At 46.0% G+C, this 16198-nt stretch overlaps 1 protein-coding gene and 1 long non-coding RNA gene across 3 annotated transcripts in view; one reads left to right on the forward strand and one right to left on the reverse strand.

Moving 5' to 3' along the window:
- The window catches only part of WDR17 (WD repeat domain 17), a 73105-nt gene extending 68558 nt beyond the window's left edge, over nucleotides 1-4547 (reverse strand). For both annotated transcript variants that reach the window (XM_045821778.1, XM_045821777.1), the window contains exon 1: nucleotides 4400-4547. The gene's annotated coding sequence lies outside the window, so the exon portion shown is untranslated. The remainder of the gene's footprint in view (nucleotides 1-4399) is intronic.
- Nucleotides 4548-10795: 6248 nt separating this feature from the next.
- LOC123807729 lies at nucleotides 10796-13609 on the forward strand. Its single transcript, XR_006783690.1, has 2 exons — nucleotides 10796-10935; nucleotides 11996-13609. It is a non-coding gene; the product is annotated as an uncharacterized LOC123807729 (long non-coding RNA).
- Nucleotides 13610-16198: the final 2589 nt, after the last annotated feature.

A 16198-nucleotide genomic window follows, 5' to 3' on the forward strand; every position in this document is an offset into this window, starting at 1 on the left:
GCTGGATGGGTTAGAGGGGAGGGTGGGGCTGCGAAAGGGAGACTCAGGGGGTGGGAGCGATCCTCCTGTTGGAGGGGTTGCAGAGGTTGACACACACCTGGGACCACCTGTCTGCCTGTTCTCACTATGAACAGACACTCCTCTGAAGACACCGAGATTAGTGGAAGCCAGCTGTCAAAAGCATTGTATCACTGCAATCTGGGGGACTCATCCACCCTATTAAGATGAAAATCCTACATCGAAGGGTCAGAAGGGAGTCTGAGCCCCAGAGCACATAATACAGTTTAATAAGGGTGCTCCGCATAGTCAGAATGATCCTTTATTTTCAGAAGATTGTTATGTGTAAGACCCTGGCTTCCAGCAACGGCAGCCAAGCACAGCATACATACTCTAGTTCCCCACCGAGGACAGCTAGGAAAGGTGGACGGAAATAGGTGGAACCTTAGACGAAGAAGGGGTGTCCCAAGAGAAGCCCAAAGGGTCTAGCCAAACTCTTCTTCTTTGATGACGGTGGCGGCGGGGGCTGCGGTGTCTCCCCCACAGGACTGGCCTGCGTGAAACCAGAGGCCGACGTCCTGAGAAGCTGTGGGCAGCGTCTGGAAGTCTCACGGGGCCGGAGGAGACGTGGGGTTCAGACGCTGCCAAGGGAAATGATGATCCAATAATGGTGGCCTTTCGGCACGTTCCACCTGGGTCTACGTCTCAAGGCCAAGGACGAAGCAGAAATAGGCCACCCCTTACAAAGACCGAGGGCCAGCCTCAAATCAGTGCATTAAGGTGACCTTCCCTGTGCTAATGCTTTTCCTTCTTTTTTTAAAAAATTTAATCTTTCTTGTATTTTTTCCATTACCAATTAGTGCCCTTCTCCCCCCCTACCCCCCACACCAACAACTGCCACCCTGTTCTCCACATCCCTGAGTCCCTTTTCCTTTACTAATGCTTTTCAAAAGCACAAGTAAATTCTCCCCGGAGGGAGACAGCATTGAATTGTCAGGCTTCGAGCAGTCAAGGGAATTCTAAAGAGTAAAAAAGCCCCTCTATGCAGAGACAGAGGGGGGAATGGGAGGAAGCGGAGACTCCATAAAAGGGAGGAAGAAAACAATCAGCCATGACTGCCCCTGATGCCTAAAGGCCCGCGTGAACTAGAGCGTCCGTTTAGAACCACCAGAGGCCAGCTGAGTGGGCACTCCCGCGGAAGATCCCCTCCGCAGGCCTCAGCTTGGGGGGCGCAGGAGGGAGACTGGGGGCGTCAGAGAGGGTCTGCCCTGGTGGCTCAGACATGTGGGAAGCTGACAGGTGAGAGGCTCTGTAGGTGTCTCTGAGCCCTCCTCCGGTTTGAAGCAACATCCCTGCCGGGGGAGGGGAAACCCTGCGGGGGGAGGGGAACAAGGGAAGCGGTAAGAGAGACCCCCATCTGCCTCCGTGGAGGAACAGAAGACTCCCCTTCCTGACCCCCGGAACCACAGGCAGAAGAGAAGAAGCAAAAGCTGGGCGGGTGGGCGCAGGGAGGCATCTGGGGCTCCAGTCCCGGACCGAAACATAGCACAGACCTGCCAGGGTTTGAGGAGGTGCCGGCTCTCCCCACTAACCCCCACACAGATCCACGGAGGACTTGGGCTGCCACACAGGGAGACGGAGTGGGGCGTGGACACTCCCATCTGCCCCGAGGACACACTCCCCCAACCTGGGAGGTGAAAACGGTGGTACCATCACACATCCAGGGTACAAGGCAATAGCTAAAATGAGTTTCACACAACATGGAGGAAGCCTAAAATGTGCTGATGACGGGAAGTCAAACATGAAACGATCCACATCCCGTGATTCCACGTATAGACATTTAGAAACAAGCGACGTTCATCCACCCTGGCGGAGGCTGTGAGGGCTGTCTCTGGGAAGGAGGGAGCAGTCACAGGCAGAAGCTGGGAGGGAATTTCTAGGAAGCTGACGATGTTTCTTTCGTGCTAATTATGCTAACCAGCAAATTTTGCTGCTACAAAACATTCAATTGTACACTTCTGCTGTCTGGCATATCATCTAGTAAAAAGGAATTATACATTAAGGATCCACAGCAGTGCTTTCTAATACAACAAAATGAAAGGGGAAAAACTCCAAATAAACTTGGCCACATGTCAATACTGTGTAAGTGGATTGTGTTTTCTAACTTCATTTGGACACTTGCATTCATCTTTGGACGTTCCCCTTTGAGTTTCCGGCCCGTCTCACCACCCCCAGCCACCATATTCTAGAATACATGAACCTGTGTTTTTCCTTGAGATCCAGGACTCATACTTTCAATCCACAAGTGTCTTCAGAGACACTGTCAGGGACAAGCAGGTGGGAAAGACGGACACAGAGAATAAATCGTCTCTTAACACAAAAAGAGCAAAGCCTGAAGTCTTCCAAAACAAGCTGAAGGGGCTGAGAGGGGCCCGATCGGGGTTACACACTGGGGGGTCCACAACACGCCGTCGCAGAATGAATGACGGCCGTGACCAGCCGCAGTGGACGCCGGCCGGAGCCGCATCCCTGGTCGGTCCGCTGAGTTCCGAAGTCTACAGACTGGATGCTGCCGCCCCCCAAATCCCAGCACGTGCGGCGTGCTGGGTGTCACCTGACGGGCTATTCTACGATGCACAGGGAAAGGTAAAAGGCCAAGAACAGTCGGGGCCCTCTCGGAGAAAGAGGGTGAAGCTGAAGGTCTATACTGCTCGCTAACAACACTGACTATAACGCTGGAATAATCGGGGCAGTGCGGAGAGATGCAAAGAGTCAAACTCCGACTGATGGTACGGAACACGATGCTAGTGTGGACCCTTCGTATGCCCTACGCTGACTTTTGATGGCGACGATGCTGTAAACTGGGGATAAAAGGGACCTTTCAATTATTGCTTGTCAGTCAACTGAGTATCCTTATGGAAAAAATATACAACTATCTCAATCCTAATTTTACATAACGCAAAAAAGCACCAATACCAGAGAAACTGGAACTCTAAACATCTAAGGTAAGATATTAAAGCTTTAAAAGAAAACTAGTAAGAATATTTTGTTTTCAGAATAGGAAAATAATTACTAAACAGGACCCCCAAAATCCCCCCATTTTGGACTACGTTAGAGCTACAGACTGATGTGCATTAAGACGTCATGAAGCATGAAAGGCAAGCCACAGAATGGGCAAAAATATTAACCACACACGTGACCAGGCAGACCCTGATTAAAAGCCTGGTAGTAGTACTCTTGTTTCAAGCAAAGTGAATTTTTAAAAAGACCTATACCTAGATATAGTAAGGCAAATTCATGGGTTTCATTATCTTTTTACAACTCTAGAGCAACTAAAAGAGTGTTTTACATGCTACGTGCGAATAGGGAAAATTCAGATTGGCACCCTGTCTCCCCACGGCACTGAACTGCAGAGCTCCGTGGGCTGCACACTAACCATGTTAAACTGAACTGCTGTGATCTCGCTGGTCTGCAAGCGGCCAGCACAGCGTTCGCGTGTGAAGGGACGGCGAACAGGGAGACACTGTCATAAACACAGGTGCAGAAGGCAATGTGCCCGCGTTAGCTTCCTTAAAACTTACTTGCGTAACAGTTCAGGCTTTTGAAAAATTAATCAGAACAAGCAACTTTCAGATAAAAGTTTATGAATTTAAAAATATATTAAACAAAGAAACCTGCCTGTCTAAGTTACATGGTCATAAAAACACAAGTGTCAAAAGTAATTATTGAAACGGGAGACCAAAAATATAAAAGTCAGTTATAAGTACTCAGGTTCTTTCCCAAGTGCTGAGATTAAGAAAAAGAAGAAGAGAAGAAATGCCTGATAAATCTCTCCTTTTACAAAGGCGATCAACAGACACGATTTGTTTCTTGCTATCTGGGTGGGGGGAAGTTGACTTAAATTATTTTTATAACTTAAAATGTATCATACATTAAAAGATTAAGTTAAAAGATACCATAAACAAGGTTTAAATTTTATAAACTAGATAGAACTATGTAAACATATTCATAGAACACCTTACTTAACACAGAGAGTGATTATAAATCAGTGATTTGAAAATGTTTCTGTGGTTACATGAGAAGGCATGTAAGCAGTCATGTTCCTGTATTTTAAAATGTTTCTATGCATAAATATGTTCTTAAAAAGATCTCTACCATACTGTTGTCACTGAGATACACAGAACCATAGTTGTCAAGGATGATGGAAACCTGAAGTCAGTGCATCTCAAAGGCTGGCTCTCGGGTCTCTTGCATGAGAATTAACTTAGAAACTGGCTAAAAATACAGATTCCTGGATCATACCCCAAAGCCAGTGGGTCAGAATCTTGGGGTCTGGAAACCTGCTTTCTAATATCAGTAATCAGATGCTTAATATGTACAGGAAAGCTTGAGAACTACTTACTTAATCCAGTAACGGTGAAGATGAATTAGCAGAAAGACTTTCAGCTCAGCCTCTGGTATCTCCTACTGACCGAGATCAATCTCTTCAACTTCTATCATTCTTAAGTTGTACCTTCCATGCACTTGGCAGTGTGCTTTATCTAAGCATTCCCAACATTTGTCAAACCACGACGCTCTTAAGAGCCTGGATTATAAAATAGGTCACAACAAGCACAGTATTAAGCTACGCTAAAATCCCGGATTAGGGTGCGAATAGAAAAGAGTAAGGTCACTACGGTAGTTCACATGCGGACTCACAAAACCACCACATACACCGGTATGAATTCCAATTTGATCAGCAAAATGTAGGCAGTACATATAAGAACAAGATATCGATTTAAAAATGTGGCGAAGTTAACGCAGTCCATTATTCATCTACACATTGGATTTCAGACTGTGCCTCCCTACATTTAAACAACCAAAATGAAAATTCTATGGATTTGATTTATGGAATTAGATTTCTCTAGGTGCTTGGAGGATCACAGAATCCTTGAGTTGTCATGCAGAAATTATTTTTAGTTTGATGAAAGAACTAGTGCACTTTTCTTGAACAACGGGGCCATATACCTTCAGTGTGACTGTTCTGAAAGTCAGCAAGAAGCCCCCAACACAGAGAGGGGTGAAATCACACATGTCCACTCGTAAACTGAGAAGGTAGAAGTAAATATTCCACTAAGAGACATAATGAGGTAAATGCTTAAATATTTGTAATTATATATAGATATAAAAAGATTGTCATTACTTTTATAATTGAGTATGGCAAAGATGTGTAGGCTTATTTTTGTCAATAAGATCATTCCTCTTTGCCCTGGCTGGCGTAGCTCAGTGGATTGAGTGCAGGCTGCGAACCAAAGTGTCGCAGGTTCGATTCCCAGTCAGGGTACATGCCTGGGTTGCAGGCCATGGCCCCCAGTAACCGCACACTGATGTTTCTCTCTCTCTCTCTCTCTCTCTCTCTCTCTCTCTCTCTCTCTCTGTCTCCCTCCCTTCCCTCTCTAAAAATAAATAAATAAAATCTTAAAAAAAAAGGATCATTCCTCTTTGCAGAAGGCATGAGCAGCTCCCCCTCCCATGAACCTGCACCCCTGCGCATCCCTGCCTCCTCCCAGCTGATCTGCTTTGTCAGCTGGATTTTATTTTGGGATTTTTAAGGAGTCTGGGCCTTTATACTTTTCTGTCTGCGGAAATCTGGATGTCCATCTGGCAGTCACCAAGACTGGCATTTTCATGTTCTGGGCAAAGGGAGTTAAAAATGATGTCGGCGAGTCAGTTGAGAAAAACCAGCGAAGGAAGTCAAAGGAATATAAAGCTCCACGGCTCTAAAAGGAAAAGAAACAGCCCACATAAACGCACTCTATCCAAACGTTTCTTTTTAATATGTGCATCCACACACTGATAGATGGTCTGAAGTGAACCCTCAAGTTCGGTAAGCAAAAGGCTGTGTCAGCTAAGCAGGGCCAAGGCATAGACCGGACAGGTCGCTGCTCCCCTCTGACAGCCCCTCCATCAGAAAGCATGTCCTCAGCCAACAGAAAACCACCCTAACCATGAACTGATATGATCAATAATGAAGGCTCCTGTTGAAATATGGGTGCTTCTGAAATGGGTCTCCTATTACAGTTCCAGGAATGAGTCCATCTGTATAGTAGTTCCTGGCACTCCCACGGAAAGTTCCCCACGGCGTGGCGTGCTGAAGCTGGTTTCAGTACTTCTCGAACCCTGCCGTCCTAAGCGTCAGCAGAGGCACACAAAACCACGGAGTCTGGGGCCCTCCCCCTGGGATTCCGATTTGCTGTGGGTGTGGCCTGAACATCTGTGACTCCGACAAACTCCCAGGAGATGCCCACGTTGTTTGTCTAGGGTTCACCTGGACTAACACGGCTCACGTGGCAGCTGGTACCCAAGTGGCAAAATAAACTCATCCGTCTCCAGAATGTCACCTAATGGGAACCACAATCTTGGCTTCACGTGTACCTTCTGAAAGCTTCTTGTTTCCTGTGCCCCTAGCAGTCAGTTGTAGATGGGACGGCCGTGCCCACTTCCGTACCCACTGGGGTGCCTTAGGACAAGGAATTTCTAAGGCAATGAGACCCCCCGAATCACAAGAGACTTTGCACCAAAACTTAATTGTATTCATCAGCAAATCAAAAAAAAATTGAACAAGTTGTAGGAAAACCGTTTTTTAACTAATATTTCAAGTGAACTTTCCATAGGACAAAAACCAGACACATGCACGTTGTTCATTACGTACTATCACAAAGGCAATCTAAATCTTCATTACTCAGACTTTGGAACTGGTCGCTTGAGGAAATACACAGCGAAAGAGCACACGGTGTTGGTGAGACACGTGGACCTCTCTCGGCGGCGGCAGCGCGATGCCGAGTGTCCGCGGCTGGAGCGCTGGACCAGCTTTCACACTGGTTCTGAGCAACACAGTCTTTCTGTGCTTAGTGGCCGCATCTACAGACTAGTGACATTAGATTATGCTGTCTCCAAGGGTCCGTCCAGCTTGAATTCTGAAGAGACCCCTTCAACCCTGTTACCACGTTTACCTTAGAAAGAAAACGTGGTATACCACTTTTCATGGCTGTTCACTGATAATGTTGTATCTTAAAGAACCAAACTGAGTCAAATATTACCTATTTCCTACTGACCAACTCTTTAGTTTTTAACACTTCATGGAGAGCTGTTTTTTATTGGAAAATGAATGTTTTTCTACAGTGTATCAACAGGAGTGCTTTCTGTAAGGAGAATTATTTTCTACTTTCCAATCTGAAAGGAAGTTTTTGTGTGTTTAATAAGAAATTGAATTTATTATGCATGACTGACAGTGAGCCTACATGGATACTGGTACATGCTCAGAACTCAAAAGTGCCAACAATTTGGAAGAAAACAACAAACTTAAGCCTACGAAAAAATTATAGAATGACCTCCATGGTGAGCTCACCGTGACTGACCTTTCTCGAGTCTATGAGCCAAGTTATGAATGTTGTGACATCCTCAGTAAGGCATGGCAAATTATTCCTTACATCTTTTGATAATTGTCTTAAACATGACAAGTATCTATTATCCCAACAACAGCAAATAACACTGATAAAGTATCTCCTATATGATCTTACTGTATAAGATTCATATTATTGCCTGTTTCCATTATACATATTTCCTAAATTCGAAGCTAAAATTCCAGAATTTCAGGAGGTAATTAGGCTACTAAATTGTACTTTGTAAGTACATGTAAAGTAATAAAAAGTTAAGACTTTTATCACTACCTTTTAAAAAAGCATCAGGCCAGTAGCTGATAAGGTAACATCTATGTAAGAAACAAATCTGTGACTCCAATTTTAGGGTCTTTTTAAAGGAAGTCCCGCCTATTACAAATGTTTGCATTTGTCTTCAGCTACATTAGTTTAGTCCTTGAAATCCAGGGAATACAACTCAAACACCATCGTCTAAGGAGACAGCCTGTGTTTTATCAGCAGGACTTCTGAAATCTTTCCAGTCAATCATGATGGAATTTTTCCCTTTCAGCGTAGAAAGGCATAGGACAAAGCTAGTCATTTTAGAGTACTTCTCTACTAAATTTTAAAACCAAAGTTACAAGTCCTTCTTGAACATGTAAAGTAACTTCAAGTAGGAAAAACATTTCCCTTCAGGCTTTGTTTCTCTGCAGAGGAAATTCTTAGGGGAATTTCTGCAGCTCTCTGCCGGCTTCCCTGTCTAATTTGTCGCCCACAGATCCCCAAGGAAGGGTATCATCAACAGGGAGAGAATAATGTCCCTGTGACTGTCCCAGACGTCAGCGTGGCCTTGGACATGGAACAGTGCCCACCAGCTCTTGGTTTAAGATGTGTTTCTGATATGAAAGGAAAGAAGGAGTCAGAGGAAAAGAGAAATCCCTCCCAAACTTGTAATATGATTTCTGTGGATTAAAATGCTCTCGAATCTGTTCTGAGGACACACTGGCAGCTACATAACTTCACTTTAGTATTTCCGTCTGCTAAATGGACATACAGTACATAAAGGGAGACCATTTGGCTATTCCAGGGAGTAGTAGCGATACTTCTATACATTCACATATCATCACCACGAACGGCCAGGCTAGCTGGCTATTCAGTCATCTGACAAGCTGTTATCTTTCTTGCGTACATCAGAGTCCAATACATACCGGAATACAGGAAGAAAACGTGAATCCTTCGAAGCTGTTTGAGTTTCATTTTAGCCTTCATTACGGCGTTTAGGCAAATAAAATTAAGTAGTCGGGAGAATCTGTACATAGGCCATTGATAGCAACAACCTAATCATTCATGTTGGACTTCTAGTACCTATCAAAACAAAACTAAAAATGAAACTATTCCTACCTTCTCTAAGTAATGCAAGAACTGGCCCTGGCTTGTCTTGCCCAGGCCAAGGGCTACAAAACAGAGCGTAGAAAACCGCAAAAATGACCCACCCAAAGTAGTCCCTCTACTGGGAGCAGAGGGATCAAAAACATTTTTTTCTAAGCTAAATTCATTTGCGGCTTTCTAATCTATGGAGGTATTATGTGACTAATGGGTCACAAAAACTTTTAGTACACCATATTTAATTGTTAAAAACATAAAGAATGTAGAATTTTAAAACTTTTAAGCACATCTTTTCAGAGGCACCCACACACAGTTCTTTAAATATTTCTATTCATATCAGCCCAGGGGAAACTCAGATCCATATAAATGATAACATTCAACCACCTGTTTTACATAGAACAAGTTTGTGGAGCACACTTAGGAATTAACGATGTTTCCTTCTACACGGGCCCTTTGCAACAGGCCAGAGGTTTATTCCAATTCGGGAAACGCCCCAGGAACTCGTCATGTGACAAGGGGCATTGTAACATCCATCCCCAAGCAACCCATGCAAACATGTTTCCCAAAATCTTATTGAAGTCACAATTACTATATTTAATTTTAGCTCACAAAACAGGAAAGTTGGTCCGACCACTGGGCTCGGGCAGGTAGGAGGTACCTACCTGTGAGGCCAGTGAGGCCGAATCTCAGCAGCACGAGAGAGCTTCTCCCTCGGGGCTGTAAGCGCCCAGTGCCCCTCGCCTGCACCTGCGCCCCTCCAGCCCACCTCCAAGGCCACGCTGAGGTCTGGGCCGGTCACAGGGGCATTATTTTCCCTGTTGACGAGACTCTTCCCCAGGGATCTGTGAGCAAGAAATTAGACAGGGATGCCTGCAGAGAGCTGTAGAAACTCCCCTAAGAATTGACTCCTGTAGAGAAACAAGACGGAAGGGAAACCTTCCTCTCACTTGAAGTTCCTTAAAATGTTCAAGGAGGTCTTGTAACTGATTACAGAAGTTGGCACAGAAACGAGATCCTGTGAATAGTATTTCAGAAATCCTCAGACAGTGAGAGAATCAGAAATGTAGCATTTCTCTTCAAACTCTTCATTAAAGGCCCCCATAAATAAACACACAAATACACAAAAGCTACAAAAACGAGTGTGACTTCGTTTTGAAACAGCATCCAAGGGATCACTAAATTTCATTCGAATCGATAGCTGTTAATGTTTTGCACGCATAAAGTCTGGGTTTGGGGGTGGGGCAAGAAAGACTGTATTCCCACGATGCCCCTCGCATTCAACACCACCTTTTCCCCAGAACGTTTCCCGTTCCTGGCAGCTCTCTGGCTACGACGGAATCTCAAAGGGCAGGTCATCGATACAGAACAGCCCGGCGGGCACAGGGAAAGACTGGCAACCTGGACTCCACGCTCACACACCATCAGTAACCTCAAAACGTCGAAAGGAGCCACTGTCTCCAAGGGGTAGCTGATTTTGGAAATGCGCCGGCCAATAAGCAGGTGTGTGTGTCTGGAACTCGGGGATGGACCCCGGGCATCGTCGGGTGCAAAGCCCCGGAGGACGCGCGGAGCCCGGGTCTGCGCTCCTCGCAGGGCGGCCGGGGGCGGCCGGGGGCGGCGTGCCGGCACGACCCCACGCAGCCCAGAGGTTGCTGCGCCCCGGCCCGCCGCCTCCTTACCTGTTGGAGGACGCGATGCTGCGGCGAACGGCGGAAGATGCCGAGGTGCGAGCGGCGGCTGCGCGAGTTGTGCCCGAGCGCAGACCCGCCCCGCCCTCTCCTCCCGCGCGCTGCGGGCTCCCGGGGCGAGGAGGCCGGCCGCGGGTTCGGAGGGGCAGGGAGGCGGGCTCCACCCGCCAACCGCGGCACCCGGAGCCTCCGGTCCCACCCCGAGGTCCACGTGAAGGCCATCCTGGCCTCGGATTGGGGAGCCAGGTGCACAGGCAGAAGCATCTCGTGACCCCTGGATACAGCGCGAGAGGTGGTTACCTGGCAACGGGTAGTCCTCTGGGAAGACTCGGTTCCCAGGCTCTGCGCGGACCCTCGGCAGAGTTTGCAGCGAGGCTGGAAGTGGGGCAAAGCGTGAACCACCACCAACTGACGCCGTCCTGCCCTCTCAGCGAGCCTGCACTTTCGGGCTGATGTGCGTGAGTCAGGTATGCACTGCGTCACGAGTCACAGCCTCCTCCTCCTCCTCGAGGGGCCTGGAGGGTACAGGCGAGCCTCCTTCGGGGGCCAGGCCGCCCCGGCCGGGAACCGTCCCCTGCGCTGCACCGTGATCGCACTGGCCTCAGGTAGCCGCTGTTTGTCTCCGTTACGGGGCTGTGCGCACTCAATACACGCCTTCAGAGTGTGCTCACTGACGTTTTTCTTGCGGAATCCGGTCGAATGGAAATGCTTAGCGCTGTCTTATATTTTCCTCTTCGTGTCTCTGAAACCCCTTCACTGCCTGTGGCCTTTCTCAAACACACAGGAGAAGATAGGCCTTCATACACTTGGCATGCATTGTATTCACTTATATTTAATGAGCTTTAATTACATGCCAGGCTCCGAGTAGTTAGTGAATGGTCTGCCCCAACCAGGGAAATTCCTGGACCCAATCCCTGCCCTCCTAAGTCACAGAGTTTTCTTCTAGAGCTTTCTCTGCAGGCTGCTTCCAACCATGGGACTTATTTTATTTTGCAAATTAATATTTACTTAATAATTCCCTTTCCCCATAGACAATAAACTTGTTAAAAGCTAGCATCAGCTCCCAAAACTGCTCCCTCCATCTAACAAAGTGCTCAATCCATAGCAGACCTTCAGTAAATACTGGATAGATGGATGGATGGATGGATGGGTGGGTGGATGGATGGGTGGGTGGGTGGATGGGTGGGTGGAAAAAGGAATAAACTAGCCCATAATATACTAGAGGAAGTATAAAAGGCAAAAACTGCATATAATTCCATGTGTTAAGTTCTCCAGTGGGCTGTCTAAGAGTTCTATGAGATGACTCCATATGAAGAAGGGAGAGGTTTTTTCTTCCAGTGTATTCAGAGAAGCTTTCAATAGCAGTGATGTTTGGGCAGGATCTTATTCAGTGAGCAGACTTCACCTCCTGGAAGAGGGGACTGGGCATCGTACGCCGAGGGAGCAGCAGGGCTAGAAGCACAAAGTGGCAGGGGTGGGGGGAGGCATGACTGACTTAACTAATTCTGGCTCACTGGCTGTCTGCAGAGGCGAGGAGAAGCAGAAATCGGGTTGGATTGGTGTGGTCAGAGAAGACAACCAGACAGAGGAACGTGTCGGACTTCGTCTTCAGGCTTCACCCCAGCCTCCAACCCCAGGGCTTTCTCGTGAGGAGAGAGAGCATGGGCGTGCCGGAGGTGCCTGAGGCTGCAAAGAAGTAAAAAACCACCATCCATTATAAGGAAAGTGCAGCCGTTTCTGGGGAAGTGCCAAAGGCCTGAAATCGGACAGCGAAAATACGGATGAGGAAGAGGGAAGATCCCAAGAAATGTTTCTGGGAAAATAGACTATAATTTCCTTTAATGACTGACATTTGTTAGGTACAGTGCTAAATATAAAATAAAGTATAAATATAAAGAATAAAATATAAAATATAACATAAAATACACGAAGAGGAAAAGTGTCAAAGACCAAATAAATGTCTAGCTTGGTCCATCAATTGGACTGAAAAGTCCTGTTTGTCTAATCGGTTTGTAATTGGTTCTGGGTAAGAATCACACTACCACATGGAACATGAGAAATTATCTGGGTACACATTCACAGTGTAAAGATGAAGACCTCGAGGCCCAGAAAGCTATAAATGTGTCAAGTCGTGCAGTTACATTAGCAGCAGAACTGATACCACGATCCCAGACTCCCCGTCCAGTGCTCTTCGCCCTTTACTGTGAGGTGGCTCGTTAGTTTTGAAAGGGAGGTTTAAAGGATCACAGTTATGGTTAGATTTAGAACCCAGAGAAACAATAGAACCTAATTTCCGAGGACAAGATCTCTGATTTTCATTCTTGTATTCAGTGAGGATTTAATGTGCTCTCATCTACAATGAAAAAAAAAATTGCCGTCACTCAGGCCAAGAGTTTCAGGGCAATGGCCAGACCCTGACGCAGAGCACACAGAGTTCTTCATGATTAAGTTCAGAAGCAGAGAGATTAGCAGCAAGAAATGACTCTAGTGGTTCATGTCCAAGGCCAGGCGTGCACTTTGGGAGCAGGGCCTTTGCAAAGGTGCTCGATGCTATTAAATGTGGTGCGTGCCTTTTCAGTGGACATTCTAAATTTAAAAAAAAAAAAACCCAAACAGGAAGAATTTCTTGAACTTAAATTTTAGGAGAAGTTAGCTGAAAGGGCTTTGATTCACCGGAATGGAAAGCCTTCACACATTATTTTTCATGTAAAGGTGGAAAGAGAGCAAGCATGCCAAAAACAACAACAACAACAACAACAACAACAAATCCTGATGTGCAGTAAATACTTAGAGAACAGAATACTTAAAAACTCACTGTATGCAAAAATACTTTTAAAACGTTAACTAGTTTTTAAAAATATAATCTATTTGCACAATACTGGCCAATAAAGTATATATATAAAACACATTGAAAAACTAATGTTAACATTTGGTTATTATGAAATATGTTACTTTTCTAGCGTTACTCTTTGGACTTCATCAGGTACAAAGGGGCTTAAAAATTAACCCAGTAAATGTATAAAACTTGAACTTTTTATTGCTAGAATGGTATTAATTGAATTCTTTCAAACACTTTACATTGTAAAACATTTGTACAGGAAAATACAGAGAATGCTACAATAAACAGTTGTGTTTAACACATTTTAACATTCAGCCATATTTGTGTCTTTAAAAAATACAGAGAAAAATGTTTTTTTCCTCCTGTCACAACCTCTCAGTTCACTCAGATATAACTAATCTAATAGACAAACCTGTATTCTAAATTTGCTTTATTTTCTGTCATTATTTTCAACATTTTATATATATTAGTATGTTTGGTATATTTACTTCGATTGATGTATATCTCACTGCACAAACATTTATTACCACAGTTATCTGTTTACCTATTGATGAGTACTGTGTTTGTGTGAACTTTTTCCTGGTGTGAAGTGCAGTGAGCCTTCTTGGCTGTGCACTCGCCTGTGAGTGAGTGTCTCGGACCCCACAGTGGCATGGCTGGGTCGCGATCGTGTGTGTGCGTGTGCATCTTCAAGCACCACACACGCCCCGCTCCCGCCAGCAGCATGGAAACGTTGACCATACCCTCAGCGATGTCATGTTTCCGTAGTTTTCCAATCAAAGATTAAAACGGCCTCTTCTTATCATTTAAATATGTATTTCCTGAATTTGTGTTTTTAAATTGACTTCATTTCCTTCATTTCTGTTTCCCTTTTCCTTGTCGATTTAGTTCTTTAAACACTCAGCGAGTTAATCTGTTAGGTGTACCTTTTGCAAATCTCTCTCCCAGTCTTCAGTTTTCAAACGTTCTTCATCAGTATTCATTTGAATATGTATCCCGTGTTTCTCTTCCAAAACTTTAAGAGAAGCATTACACGAGAGGTACGCAGCCCGCCACTCCTGCCTTCACCGCTTTCATTTCCAGATTTCCGTCTCTGCCCCTCCGTACTGAGTGCTGTAGGAACCTCCGAGCACTCTACTTCGGTTGATGAATTCCCTTCCTCGAGTAGTTCCCGGGTGGTGAGTCTGGCCCCACGCTGACTCACGGGGCACCCTGAGGGTCCCTGTTCCAGTGGGTGCCGACTCTCACCTGGAACCCAGCAGCCTATGGCTTCAGCTGCAACTCGTCATATTTCACCCTCAAACGTGCTGATCAAAAATTCGAGCGAGGCTAACTAACCACGCTAATATTCAAATCCCCAAATCGTGGTTACCGAACAATGTGGAGCCTCATCGTTGCCCCAGATAAGCCCCAAAATGTGGACTTATTTGGGGGAAAATCTTTTTTGTACATTCCCATAACATTGGCGTAAGAATTCAGAGGGTTCACCCTCTCCGGTGATCTCAGGGCCCTCTGCCCGTAGGTGACGGACGCCTGTCCGGTTCCACATCTCCGAGGCACATTTCTCTCTGCAGACGTGGGGGCGGGGGGACGCCGGCCCCTGGCGGGCATCCACTCGCGCTGACCGCAGACCGAGCTTCGGACCAGTGCGTCCTTTCTGTCTTCTCTTCTGCTCCCCTCGTCCCTCAGTGTCTGTCCTCAGTTCTGTGTCTTTCACACACAGGGACAGCAGAGTGCCATCGCGCAGCAGGCTGCCGAAGCCGGATGGTCCTGGGGTGTCAGAGAGGACAGGCTTTTCAGGAATCTTGCAACCCATCGCTATACAGCTATTACGAGATGACAGAAGCTTATAATAAGAGAAATCTAATGAAAAACAAGATAGCAAATGCTCAAAACGCTTCACTTCGTAATTGTTTCTTAGTGTTTTCACTTTGCCTGTGGTCCTGAGGTTAGCACGTCCGTGTGTGCCTGTGCCTGTGTAGTGGAAATGCTGTGTGAGGTTGTATGTTTCTCCCCAACTTGTCAGTAAGCGAAATCACGTTGGCGGCTTGCAAGTGTCCGCGGTTGGGTGTATTGACAGCCTGGAAATCAGAAGATGCTACAAACTGGGGCAAGATCCACGGTTTTGTTAGCAGTCCAGACGCATCGTCCAGTAAAGTAGCGACTAGTCAAACGCGGCTACGCTGCCGTAGTCACGTGTGGTGACGTGACCCTGCATCAAACAGGACAGATGAGGAACATTCACATCGATGCCGGAGTTCTGCCGGAAGGACTGGTTCGCTTCGGGAGCCAGAGGACTGTGTCTGCGAAGAGTTAGGGCGTATTTTCGGTTTTAAAAGCCTCGCAGTCTCCCGCTTGGCTGCTGAGTCCTGCTGCTGTTGCTGGGAAGCAGGCAGACAGTGCGGAAATGAGTGGGTGGCTGTGTGCCCCCAGACTGCTGTTTACAAAAACAAGAGGCAAGCTAGATTTGACTTCCAGGTCAAAAACATATTAAATAAAATATCGAAGCTGAAGATATATTATTATTGAAGAGGAATACGGTAACATGGAGGATGTAAGCCAATCCTTGGTACAAACTTAAGAAAGTGATGGAGAAAACATTAATAACGCAATCCAACAGCAAAGTGGGTGTGTCTAGAGCTATTACACTGGGAATAGCACAAAAATTGAGGAGCTATTCTTCCAATATTCAAAACCTATTCCCCACTGCAACAAAAAACTTGCTCAGGTTAATGACGAACAAGCCTTCATTGTTTCCCTCTTGGCTTACCCATTAACGTACATGAAATGATCCATCAACAGTAAAGTCAGAACTCTATTCCTTCGTCAGTTGCAACCATAGGTTGGCTACAGATATGAGCATTTGGCCAAAATTAATGAAATAATTTAAC

The sequence above is a fragment of the Phyllostomus hastatus genome, unplaced genomic scaffold (genome assembly GCF_019186645.2).
Source record: "Phyllostomus hastatus isolate PE091 unplaced genomic scaffold, TTU_PhHast_1.1 phas_scaffold_46, whole genome shotgun sequence".
NCBI classification, from domain to species: Eukaryota; Metazoa; Chordata; class Mammalia; order Chiroptera; family Phyllostomidae; genus Phyllostomus; species Phyllostomus hastatus.